General features: G+C 40.2%; 1 protein-coding gene and 1 long non-coding RNA gene across 3 annotated transcripts in view; one reads left to right on the plus strand and one right to left on the minus strand.

Moving 5' to 3' along the window:
- LOC123371289 overlaps window positions 1-13,891 on the minus strand; it is a 165,421-nt gene that overhangs the window by 37,729 nt on the left and 113,801 nt on the right. The gene's annotated exons all lie outside the window — the stretch shown is intronic.
- Window positions 3,033-13,891, plus strand: part of RBM47 (RNA binding motif protein 47) — a 106,221-nt gene continuing 95,362 nt past the window's right edge. The window contains exon 1 of the mRNA XM_045018710.1: window positions 3,033-3,133. The gene's annotated coding sequence lies outside the window, so the exon portion shown is untranslated. The remainder of the gene's footprint in view (window positions 3,134-13,891) is intronic.

The raw sequence follows: 13,891 nt of genomic DNA on the forward strand, positions 1-13,891 counted from the left end.
CAATAACGTATATATATTTGATCATAAATCTCCAGGGATACTTTCATCCAATTTTAATTACTTAGGGCCGAGCCTTAAGTTAATGGGGTCAATAAGAGTTCTTTCTCAAGTCCTCATTATCATCTGAGTCTTCTATGGTATGCTGAATAGAGAACGAGGACTTCAGGATGTGGCCTTCACCCACCTAGTGTGAAATTTGCTTGCAAAACCTTCAAAATTTGCTTTGCAAAAAAGTCTCAAAATTTCCATTGCACGAATATTTATTCTATCAGTGCTCAGATGCCCAAATGTTCATGTGAAATGGTTGTAAATACAGTTCAATAACGTTCACATTTTAATTAAAATAAATGCTTGTGGATAATTTCTTTTCTCCCATTATTTGCTCAATAATACTTGTGACTTTCAAAAACATTCACCACCTTTGGGGTCAAAATTTCCTATATTTGCATTCTTCCTCAAGATGCATTTTTGGAAAATTTGAGCTAATTCCTTTATCCATTTTTGAGTTATGGTGCAGTGGAAAAAAATACACTTCTCACTTAAAAATTCTAACACTAGTCTATTTAAGCAGAGCTACAGCAAAAAACAGCTGAAGTTTAAACTAACATTTGGCATAACTATAGACTTCTTTGAGGAATAGTGTATTTGATTGGTTGGGGGTGGAAATGGTTTTGATTACATAAAAATTCGGAACACCGAGCAAGTGCATGAGATTCATTCATTAGGCGCTCATTCCATGACTTCAAATTTTAGGCCATGTCTACACCTACCAATACAGCTGTGCTGCTGTAAAAGTGCTCATGTAGCTGTGTTATACCGACGGGCGAGAACTCTCTCATTGACATGATAAAAACAGCTCAACAAGCGGCGGTAGCTGTGTCTGCAGGAGAGAGTCTCCCACAGACAGTGCTGTGCACACGAGCGCTTATGCTGGCAAAACGTATGTTGCTCAGGGGTGTTTTTTTTCACACCCCCGAGTGACAAAAGTTTTGCCAACATAAGTGCTAGTGTAGACGTAGTCTCAGTATGTAGCTGTTTGGTTTTATTATAGTAATACGGGCCCAATCCTGAAGTTCTTATTCAAGCAAAACTCAGTAAGAGTCAATGTAACTTTTGCTTACATAAAAATTTAACAGAGAAACTTAGTCTTAAGGGACAGAATGCTGCAAAACACTGCAGTTTTAGTATCTTCCCAGGTGATAAAGCTGTCAGCATTTTGTAATACTTTACAAATATGGTTGCAGAATATTGTCAACAATAGCTTTAACCCTCAATACTATCTACCTTAAACATTTTATTTGTTATGACTCTTCATTATTCTCCTGTTTGAGTTCTTATTGTGTGCAAGTATTATACAGTAAAGGTACCATGTACAACTCTCATAAGTTACAAAAAGTAATTTGAAAATAAAACCTAGCTACAGAAACATCCCTTCCCCAAAGCAGGAAAAATAATGAAAAGGTTCCATAGTATTCTGTACAAAAAGTAAATATTGTTCTGTCAAGTGTTTGCATGCAAATGATTAAACATCAGAGTATTAAACTTTTCACACACAAAAGTGAATTGCCATTGAACAAAAGACTCTAAAGAGAAGTAGAAACATTTTTCAGTTGCATGACAATGCAAGCAGGAATTAGTACTTTTTATAAATTTCTGATGTGTGCTTCCTGTTCCAGTTTGTTTAGTCACAAGTACTGAATTAGATTTCTGTTGGCTGATTGCATTTATTATAAACAGGTTTTGTGCTTTGTTTAAATACATCAGGCTACTTAACCCTTGCATAGGCAGCTAAGGTAAAGGGGGTGGGAAGGGAAAATTTACTCTCTGGCATCACTGTTTCTTTTGAGGTTAAAAAACAATTGTCAGAGAGATCACTGAGAGGTTAAAAGAGGGCTTGGCCGTTGCTTCTAAAACTAGTTTCTCTTTTGTTCCTTTTCTAGAAACTAGATGTAACTTCAGGTCAGAAGGGGTTGAAATGAGGCACTTATTTAACAAGCACAACCACTGTACTGATGAAACTGGATCAGAAAAGCGTGTGTGTTTCTCCTAGTGCAATATCTTCCTGTACTAATTCAAGCCATGCTATGCCTCAGGTGAGTACTATTGATTTGTTTTCCCTTTAAATCTACATCTCTATATTGAAAACCTACATTGTTTAATACCAGGGGGAAAGACACCCATGATTTAACATCTTGTTCCTAAAGCACTTTGTGCAGAGATAAAGCAGGTGGCTCAGCAAATAGGTGGTTCCATTTTAGTGAGGGGATATATTCTCCCTCTCTGATATTCACATTGGAACTCCACCTTTAAAAAAAACCAAACAAACATGGGGTGTCAAACAATACTTAAACTGCTTCCAAGTGTGTCTCTCATGCCAGTCTTTACATCTCTTCAGGTTATCCTTGCCCCCTCCGTCCCCCGTGATTTTATTTTTTTTTAAAAGCAAAGATATCTGCACTCCTAAAACAACAGGAATGCTGCGCTGGCCTTGAGCCAGCAAAGGCTCTGAACAGGATAAAATTTCAGTTCAGATTTACGGGAAGTTGCTGGTGTCGGGACTAAAAATCTGGTTTGGTGAGTTTAAGGGCAGGGAGTATACAAGAGACAACCTTGCTACTGTGAGCAGGGAGAACAAGAGAGGGGGAAGAAAAAAAAGAACACAGAGATGAGACACTTAACATTTTCCTCTCACAGTCACAGTGTGTGCTCCTGAGTCCTGAGATATCGCAGGCTTTACCAAACCAGTAGGCAGAAAGTAGGCTCTGGTAGGGCAATATCTTAGCTTAACTTTCATGCTTTATGTCTAGTCAGGAATTTAGTCTAAAAGAGTGCCTTCTGATTAGCACTCCTGTTTAGTACTTTGGAATGTGCAGCTTAGGTCAGTGAGAATCAAGGGTTTTAGCTTAGCTGGTATTACTAATTACAAGTTTCTCCGCATGCATTTCAGTGTTCAGAAACTCTAAACTGGCAGAGAGTGAAAGGAGGGGGTTAAACAGCATTGTAGGGAGTTGCTCAACACTCCTCATTTAGCAGAACATTAGAAAAAGTAAGAAGATGCATTGCTGCCCAGAAACTCTTTCTTCTCTGTGAATGGTGCTTAAGTGTAGAGACTGTCTTCAGAAACACAATACAGGTAGGTAAATTTTTGTGTTCACCGTGCTATCCCTGTGTCCTTACTGCAGGGTTTATTCTCTTGTGATTGTTTTAAGAACATGGTGGGACGTAAGGTATTTTTGAAAAAGTGTTTTATGTAATCTCTGTAAAAAAACAGAAAACCACAAGTTGAACTAAGTTTTGATAAATCCTTTCAAGTGATTGAGCAATGGACTGGATTCTTTCTTTAAAAACTTGTAAGATTAGAGAGGAAACGAGAAATATCAACTAAGAGAAGACTGAAAAGTGATTTTTGGTACATATGCTATTTCAGAAGTTAAGTTTAAAAGATTATGTACATCTTCATATCAAAGTATAACATGCCAGTATCTTCTTATCTGATGTGTTAAATAGTATTGAAGTAAATATGTTTGTGTTCGTTTTTAGTTAAAATCAGTCTGTGCAGAACATGTAGTGGTGACATAATTCTGATGGATGACAAATTACAAATTAACAGGGCAGCTAGCTGAGATCTCTGATTAGAGACATTAAAATGAAGAGAACAAGACTTTTCTAATAGCTATTTAAAAATAAAATATATTATAGTCGATCTCACCTTTATATGCCTTTAGTTAGATTTATGTGTGGTTAGATGAGGATTGTTGGGGCATGTCTCTCTCCCTATGCATGTAAAAAGAAACAGTTTGTTTTACAAATTAAAATTATACAGTTCATTTCCCATCGGGGCTTTAAAATAAAGATTGGGGCTAAAGTCACAGAATTTTCAAAGTTGGATATAGCAAAACAAAAGATTAGATTTTGAAATCTGCCTTAAATTCTACCTATGCCACCCAGCTGAGGTCACAGGGCAGAACTTGGCCCCAGGGGCTAGTTTGAATCTAATAGTGGTGTCTTTATGAGCCTTCCAGTTTTATGTAATAATAATTTGGACAATCTTGCAATATTTCTTTACAAGTCTAATGCTGAGTTCACATGATGGTCAGGGCGAGAAAAGAAAAAAGCATACATCAGGTTGTTGCAACAAATATGTAGCAAGTTGTTGTACTTTAGGACTATTGCCAGAGAGATATGCAACATTATATACTAAACATCTCCCAAGTACTGCAGGTGCCAGATCATAAAGGTGAAAGATCACTTGTGGTATTAAGCAGAGCCTGGTATAAAATTGGAAAACTGAAGACAATGTGCACTCTTGAGAAAGGAAAATAAGATAACACCAGAAATATACTGCTATATGGAGTTTATCTAACAGAGATTCATGTTTAAATTACTAACAAGGCTAAAAATCAAACTATACAGTCAAAATAACATTAGAGTCTGAAAAATAAATTAGGGGGAAACATTGTGCTTGTATTCTCAGTTTCTCTCCCGCTCTTATATTCAGTCACTGGGCCAGGTTCTTCTTTCACTCATGTTTTACCCCAAAGAAGTAACTTCATTGACTTCAGTATAGCTATTCCTGATTTACAATCTGTCTGAGATGAGAATTGGGCCCTCTCTTTTCCTCATATATCTTGGGATTTCAGACACACACAACAAGGCAGGCTAGCTTTGGCATGTAAATATGACTCCTAATAATATCTGTACCTTAATGTTCCAGTCCAGTCTGAAAAATCAATGTTGGATTAAAAAAATCAAAGGAACGTGCTGTACATAAGCTATAAAATAACGCCAAACACTTTTGGATAAGAGTACTTATTTTAAGCAACTAAAATGGCAAATGTTTATGGAAATATTGTTTCAAGAAAATTTTTATCTAAGAGCCTGAGCCTGCCAGGAGGTCCATGCATGGAGCCCCATTGATTACTGTAGGACTTTTCATAGGTGCAGGAGTCCACCTGCATGGAGATTACTGCAGGATCATGATTTAAGTCTGTGGCCAATGGCCATCCATATCTCTAATGGTCGGTGTTACAATTTGCTGTTCTACACATTGTACAGAAGTTGAATTATGCTGATTCAGTCATCACTGTCATATGATAGAAGCCTGTCTGTGAAAGCTGTATAAGTGTCTGATATCAGGGAAATTCATATGACTGTGCTCATTAGGATTTTTTAAATGTCTGCTGTACTTTCTCTGTTAACTAAAAGCAGGTGCTCAGATCTAGTTTGAGCTGGTTGTCAATGTAAATATCTAATAACAAAAGTTAGATGGCACACTATTTAGAGTTGAACGCTATTAAAGCTATTCTGAACATACATATGCATGCTCATATTGGTTTAGAATAATGAGTTATGTATGTATTTTCCTGGACTCTGGCAATTGTTATATTACACTCATCCGAATGTATAATTTCATCTCCCACTTTTATAAAATTCCAACTCTTTTCTCTGAGTGTGCATGACTGAGTTCTCAAATTAAGAATGATCCAAATGACTAAGAAGTATACTAAAAGTGTCTGCATTACTATCGACAAACAATAGTAGAGACTTAAGGGCCCAATCCTTTTCCTACTGAACACAGTGGGAGTATTGCAATTGATTTCTATGGGACTTGGCCCTTAGGGAGGAAATACATCTGCTAGTCCTTTATTAGTTAACTTTTTATACCGATAGTTATGCATGAAGATTGTCTATCTCTCTCTTTCAGGACATTTACATCTCAATATTGGAGATGAGTATAAAGCAAAAGCCCTAATCTGAGCACCCCTCGACCTAAATTATACTCGGGTCACTTGGAACTGTGTTCCCATCTATCATTTTTCAATTTTCCTGTTTCTAAAACTGACCAGTGAATGCTATACACTTGTAGTAAGGACACTGCTCGTTATCTTTCCGAGTAAGAGGCCTAAAAGAATATTTCTTTTCTGTTGTTATTTTTTTTAATAACATGGTTCTGGGTACACCTAGCTCCTGCCAAGATCAGGCACATCTTCTCAGTATCCTTGTCAAGACAATGTAGGCTTTATATAGTTAAGACTTGCAAGGGTTTTGGTGACACAGTAAACTCAATAGAGCTCAACTTCTTATTAACTGCAAAGTCGACAGACAGCCTCATGTTTGGGGGCTTTTTTGTTTGTTTTCTTTTTACATTTTATCCGCTGAAAATCATAGAGGAACTCTCTCTCAGCAGAGAGGACTTTTTTTTAGAATATACTTTCCACAAGATAATATTCAGACTGTATTTTTTTTAACCTAGTTAGCTTGCAGAAGATTTGAGAGGGGATACAGGCAAAAGTGGGATATTTTGAAGAATGAAGGGCGAGACAAACTACAAATGCATCAGACTTATTTCAAATAGAATATTAAAGAGCCATTCAGATAGTAACAATTTTCAGTCACTAACTAGGGTTGCCAACTTTCTAATCACACAAAACTGAACAGCTCAGCCCTGCCCAGCCCCTTCCCAAGATCCCACCACACTCTGCCCCTTCTCTGAGGCTCCGCCCCTGCTTGTCTCATCCCCCCTCCCTCTGTCACTCGCTCTCCCCCACCCTCACTCACTTTCGCCGGGCTGGGGCATGGGGTTGGGGCATGGGGTTGGGGTGTGGGAGAGGGGTGAGGGCCTGGCTGGAGGTGCGGGCTCTGGGGTGAGGCTGGGGATGAGGGGGTTGGGGCGCAGGAGAGGGCTCTGAGTGGGGCAGGGGGTTGGAGTGCGGGGGTATGGGTTCTGGGCTGGGGGTGTAGGCTCCAGCCCAGAACCCATAGGATAGAAATGAGGGGTTCAGGGTATGGGAGAGGGCTCTGGACTGGGGCAGGGGATTGGGGTGGGGGGGTTGAGGGCTCCAGCTGGGGGTGTGGGCTCTGGGGTGGAGCTGGGTATGAGGGGTTTGGGGTGCAAGGGAGAGCTCTGGGCTGGGGCAGGGATGCAGGGTCCCGGTGGTGCTTACCGCAGCTCCCAGGAAGTGGCTGCCAGGTCCCTGCGGCCCCTAGGTGCATGGGCAGCCAGTGAGGGTCTTCATGGTGCCCTCGTGCCTGCAGGCACTGCCCCTGCAGCCCCCACAGTTTGCGGTTCCTGACCATTGGGAGCCGCTTAGCCAGCACTCGGCGGCCACTTCTGGGAGCCCTGCGGAGCCAGGGCTGAGTCATGGACTGGACTTTTAATGGCCCAGTTGGCAGTGCCTACTTGAGCCGCCAAGGTCTCTTTTTGCCCAGGCGTTCTAGTCGAAAACTGGACACCTGGCAACCCTATTGCTAACAAACTGGGCTGGATTTAACTGACAACCCAGAGGCAGAAAGCTCTGTATCCTATTTACCAAGCCCTGGAGTCATCTAGTCCCTCAACTGGATTTACTTTGTTGAAGCACCATCCCAATTGTAATGCATCTTACAGAATGAATGAGAAGAACTGCATGTACAGACCATAGAGCTAAAAAAGGTAAGGATCAAGTTTAGCTCTTTCCCACTTTCTGCAAACAATAGGGGCCTGATCACCCTCTTGTTTACACTGATGTAAATTAGTAGTAACTCTGCTGAAGTCAGTCTACTGTACTGATGCAAAACCTGTGTAAATGAGAAGGAGTATAAGCACTAAGTAGGAAGTAGAATGACTTGCTTCATCCAAGACAGGTTTAGGTTTGTAGGTGTGTAAACAATAAAGCCAACTTAGATAAGTCACTGAATAAATATCAAGTTGATGATCACAAAGCACTTTATAGAAATGTACTGAGATACACAGAGGGATAATAAAAATACAGCTACCTTTGGAGTGGAAAATATCACCCATTTTACACCATCAATTATTTTTTTTAAGAGGGTAAATGAAACTGTAGGCAGACTTCAGTTACCCAAGCTCAGACTAGGCCCAGATGCCAGGGTTAATACATCCACTCTTGTGAAAAGTGCCAAGGCAGCTTTAATGACCACAAGATTTTCCCCCCAACTAGCATTTTCTGAAACCTTGAAAAATCCATTTCCATCTAGACCTGCAGTAAACCTTTACACATGCATGGACAAGTATGTTTAGTTAAAGACCGCAGAGTAGACCAGCAATCCTGTGATTACTTATTAGCACTGTGTGAAACACTGAATTTTCAATACAGAGAGGATTAGACATATTTTGTTGTTCATGTCCTGTGAGTATCACTGTGAGTTCCAGATTCAAAGCAAAACTCCACCAAAACCATGGGATTTAAGATCTTTATTTGAGGTGAATCTGTACTGTGTAGAGTACAGTATATAGTACAGAATTGCTGGCCGCTGTTGTCCCTTGTTTGCTCCCCCATCTTTCTGTATGTATCCGGTGCCGTAACGAGGGCAAGGCAAGTGAGGCACTTGCCTCGGGCGTGGAAAGAGCGGCACAGAAAGTCTCTCCTTCAGCGGCAATTCAGCAGCAAGTCCTTCCCTCCGAGAGGGACTGAGGGCCGGTCGTCAGCAAGGGAGAGGGGGCGGCACATCTGGCTCTTCGGCGGAAATCCGGCGGCGGGTCCTTCCCTCTGAGAGGAACACACTGCCGAAGAGCCAGACGTGCCGCCCCTGTCCCTTGCCTCGGGTGCAAAAATCTCTAGTTACGGCTCTGTACCTATCCACCTGTTGCCTCTTTTCTTATACTTAGTTTGTAAGCTCCTTGGGACAGGGACCCTCTTTTTATTCTGTGTTGGAACAGTTCCTAATACATTAGGGTCCTGGTCCATGACTGGTGGTCCCAGACACTACCTCAACACAAGTAATAATGGGCTGGGCTTTAATAAATAAGATGGGCTAAAGAGCCATTTTTATTTTGATTAGAGATGGTTCAGATCTGGGTTCTATTTTATCCAAAATGCCAAGATTTGGATGGAAGGGGGAAGTCTGATAAAAGGTTCTGATTTTTGGCCTCTCTCCAGCCCTGTGGGCCTGGGCTTCAGGCCTCCGTATGCAATATGTACACATAAAGAATCTGAAAACAGGAACCAGTTTTTTTGTTCCTTCCAAATACTCTAAACCATCCCTCCACTTTTAGTGCATATTTCCCTCCCATGTCTTATCGGTTTGCCATGTTGTACTTGCATGTGTAATGAGACAAACTACTTACGATGATGTTACGCTTCCCTATTTCCAGATCAAAGTATGATCTTTTGCAAAAATCTGGAAGCTAATTCTACCAGCACTTCATTTTTAAACCTGTCCTGGGTTATGCACTAAAGATACACAAAGAACATCAATTTAACAACATTTATTTAGAATTTATTAATAATGTATATAGAATTAACAATTGTCTAGAAAGTAACTGCCAGTGCACTTCAATCTTGGTATTTTTGAAGTTTTTCCCAAACTCCACCCACAGCTGAAAGGATTCCCTCTGAAGTCACACACTAACTTTTCTGTATGTTATATATACACAATAGATTTTAAATCAGTAGCTGAATAAAAGAGAAGAGAGGAATGAATGGCCCACTAGTTGTAGCACAAGCTTTAGACCTGGGAAACCTGGGCTTAAGTCCCTGCTCCACCACAGACTTCCACTGTGATCTTAGGCAAATCACTTAGGGTATGTCTACACTGGAATTTAAAGATCCACAACTCGCTTGGGCTAAGGGGCTGTTTAATTGCAATGTAGACATTCCAGCTTGGGCTGGAGCCTGGGCTGTAAGATCCTGCCAGGTGGGAGGGTCCCAGAGCTTGGGCTGCAGCCTGAGCCAGAATGTCTACACTGCAATGAAACAGTCCCGCAGCCCAAACCCCATGAGCCTGTGTCAGGTGGCATGGGCCAGCCGTGGCTGTTTACTTGAAGTGTATACATACCCTTATTGTCTCTGTGCACCAGTTCCCCATTTGTAAAATGGGGATCATAGAACTTCCATACTTCACAAGGGTGTTGTGAGGATAAATATACTAAAGATTGTGAGGTGCGCAGAAATTATGGTAATGAGGGCCATATAAGCATCTAAGATAGATAAAAAGTTCCACATAAACATTTATACCACAGGTGGTGGTGATACCCATGTAAATAAACTGCATTTATCTTGTACCTTTCTGTGGCTTTTCAGCCCTCATCTCGCTCTGCCAAGACTACTACTAACAGTCCAAATCTCTGAGCAGCTTTCAGACACCTTTAAAAATGTTAATATTTAAAGATGGTTTCCTTCTTTCCCCAAAACATGGAATCCCTCCTTCCCCCCCAAATTACACTGCCTTGAGATTTAGGATGGTCAATGTTAAGTCCTAGATCAGCGACAGATTAAAGGTCCAATGTCTCCTGCACTGTGAAGTGACAAATGCATGTTCTATACTAGTGGTTCTCAAATTGCGGTGACACCAAGGCTGAGACTCCAGATGTAGTTGCATAGGTCAGGATTAGGGCCTTAAACACTATATGTGGGATTTTCAAAAGCACCTGAGGGAGTTAGGCAGCCAGCTCCCATTGCAAGTCAGTGGGAGTTAGATGCCGAACTCCTTTAGATGCTTTTAGAAATGTTGCCCTGTATCAAATGATCATTTTAGACTATGGGTTCTGCATGGGCACAGGGGTCCATGCGCATGGACCCAGTGGTAGGTTTGGAAATTTGGACCCTAATCTAGAGAGGTGCTGAGCACCTGCAGAGACCTTGTAAATCCCAATAAAGTTGATTGCAGAGTCTCAGCAAGGACGCAGCATGCTTCAAGATCAGACTCTCACACTACCCCTCATATTGTATATTACTTACACACACACACACACACACACACTATGACTGCTTTGTTAAACATAGGAAATAGTAGTGTAGAAATCCACTCTGTTCCACTGAGGGTTTTTTCTCCCCGCCCCCGGCTAGACAATTATTCACAAATTAAGTTGACGTACCATTTACCTGAAATGAACCTGTGTTTTCATATTAGAAGGTAATGAATGGGATATTGGAAATATGATCTCTGTTCATTTATTGTCCTACGTGCTATAAATATGGTACAGATTGATTTGGACCTTAATTTTTTTAAACATAAACAGCCTTACAGTATTGAGTGTTTTGGCGGCGAAGTGATTAAATCAGAATCAGCAATGTTCAAATTGCTCCTACAGTGTAGGATTTGCATATTTGCTTGGCATGAACAAGCCAACTTAACAGAAGGGGGGAAATGTGAGTCTAAACTTGTTTAATGCTGAATAGTGAAAGAAAGGGCTTTTTAAATATTCTTTTACAGACAAGTTAAGAGTACTGAATAGGAGTTGGGCCTCAATCATTAGCAGTTAGAGATTATGTGATTGCAGACTGTGTGTGTTGTTTAATACTTTCTCTCTGCTTTGCCGAATGGATATCGCAACTGGCATTTTGTTTATAATCAGACCCAATGATGAGGTACAAAGTTTCAGAATGGATGTTTTGTTCCTGAAAAAGAGTCTGTCCCTCTTGAAGTCAGTGGCAAAACTCTCAATGATTTAAATGGTGCAGGTTCAAACCCTTCGTATGCTAAACATACTCGACAAAATCTTCAGCTATGTAAATGGGCATAGCTCCATTCTTGTTTGTGTTTTGTTATAGTAGATCCCCATTGTTCTAGGCACTGTGTGCACAATGAAATGAGTCCCTGCCCCAACTAACTTGAAGTCAAGAGTCAGAAACAAGTCACTTAGGTAACCATTCAAACACTATTCATACCAAATAGTTGAAGATAGAGTCCAAGCAATTACTTCACAAATAAGATGAAATGCCATATATACCCCTCAAGTGTTCATTTAACAATTCTGAATAGTGAACACCTTTCTAAAAACTGTTGTGTGGATAGTTCACAAGCAGAAAAATGGGCAAGGTGCCCATGTAAATTATTCGCTAGAACAGTTTACCCAGCTCTAATAGGGGAACAATTATTAAATTCTTCTTATGGTAAAGCACTGAGTTGGTGACCTTGATAGAAAGACACAGAGTGATTTTTGTGAACCGTAGTATCAGAGGGCCTTTATAACAAATTATCATAATTTTTCCATGTTTTGAGGCTTGATCCTGCATTCCAGGCATACCCAAATTCCCATTCACTTATGAATGGAAGTTCACAAAGAACATGGGATAGCTCCCTTGGTATCTGAGCCATTGTCTAAATAGAGGGGTTAGCCCTGATTTCAACCAACAGCAGATCACAGCAACCACCATAGCTGCACTAGCACAACTCTCTAATGTAGACAAGGAAAACCACAATCTACACTGGTTTGAAACTTACACACTATGCTGATTACTGGCCCCCGATGGCTGAAATCAGGCCATGTACATGCACTCTGCAAGTCATCTTATTTTTTTACAGTTAGGCGATCTCAATACCTTTATATTATTTCTCTTTTTGGAATTTTTATTTTATTTTTAGTATTCTAACAACTTTGTTGTTAGTTTATTTCTTAATGCCTATAAGTTTCCTGCACTTATAGTCAATTTTAATGAAGAATTGTGGGAATACTTAGAGCTGTAAATTAGTGCCCTTTGTAGTTTTTTTTAACAGAAGGAGTTAAATGAAACTACTTCTAATCTCTTTATCCTTGTCACACCACTCTGCTATGCAGTAATACACCAAAGAATTTTCAGAAAGCAAAGGTTGGCGACTTAAAGTAGCTCCCTCCCTGACTGAAAAAAAAATATTCATAGTATAAGTTCATGTTATTTTCTATTTGGTGCTGAAAGTTTGTTATGCTTGTGGGTAAAGAAAACTTAAATGCAAAGGAGCTGGAGGCAGGAGAAAGACTGGAACAGAAAAATGGAACTCTTTCTCATTTTTTATTAAAAGTGAATCCAAACAAACAGTTCCCCTCTGAAAGTTAGATCAGGTTTTGAAATGCTGAAAATAAGACATTTTATAGGGAGATATCAATGGCACATTGCTAATCCCTGGTAGAGAGGTAAGCCTGCAAAACAAATAGCAGTATGTCCTTGAGTGCACCAGAGTTATGTGCTAGACAGGTTTTCATTTTTTACCGTATTGCATAATATCAGCATACCCATAAGGACACGTAGCATCTGAATGGCCCTTTCATTATTGGACAAGATCCTGCTCCTATTCAAATCCAGGGCAGTACTCTCATGGACTTCAACAGGACCTGGCTCTTTTTCCATATTGGATTCTACCATAGCCTGCTAAAAGCTGGACAGCAATTTTCTAGAATGTCATCCTTCTTCCACTCTGAGTCCAATCCTTCCCTGATTGCCCCAGCCTCTTCCCTCCCCACGCCCACTCACCCATCCACATACACCACTATTGAAATCACATAGCAACTGATGGTATTTGCAACTTGCCTGCCCCCTCTCCCTTTTTTTTCTTAAATAGGGGCCCAGTTATTACTTAACTTTGAGATATTCAAGGCAAAATGCATATTGATTTTCTTGGCACACAGTAGTTACTAATCTTACCGAAGTTGCATGTGTAGGTGGCATTCTGATTAAAAACAAACATACAAAACCATAAAATGTGGGTGGAGGTGAAACTGTGGCTGCTACTATTCAATGCATTTGTATCCTCATAAATCTCTCTCTTCTACTATGCAACAAGCTAGAAATCTACAGATTACTTGAATCATCCTTTTATCAATGGACCAAAAAATTTGTGGATTAATGCTTATATCATAATAGCAAGATCCTTGTATACCAAATTTATATTTCATACCTAGAGCCAGCACCAGCCCACACTGACGTGATGAAATGTACCAACAGAGAAAGATGTGTTTTTCCTAACACTACATAAAATCAGTATCTCTCAGCTTCCCTCCTTCTGCTCCACCTCCCTGATGATCCTATTTAAATCCAGAGCAATATTGCTGAATATAGTACAACACACTCTTTCAACAAAGTTTCCCTGTATAACTCTGGCAAAAGAAATGTCATAGTAAAAGTGTACCTGCATAAATTATTCAAAAGAATCAGTTTTTCTAAACATACTTGTTTATTGGCAACTGGGGTTTCCA

This window comes from Mauremys mutica, chromosome 5 (assembly GCF_020497125.1).
Source record: "Mauremys mutica isolate MM-2020 ecotype Southern chromosome 5, ASM2049712v1, whole genome shotgun sequence".
Lineage (NCBI taxonomy): Eukaryota > Metazoa > Chordata > Testudines > Geoemydidae > Mauremys > Mauremys mutica.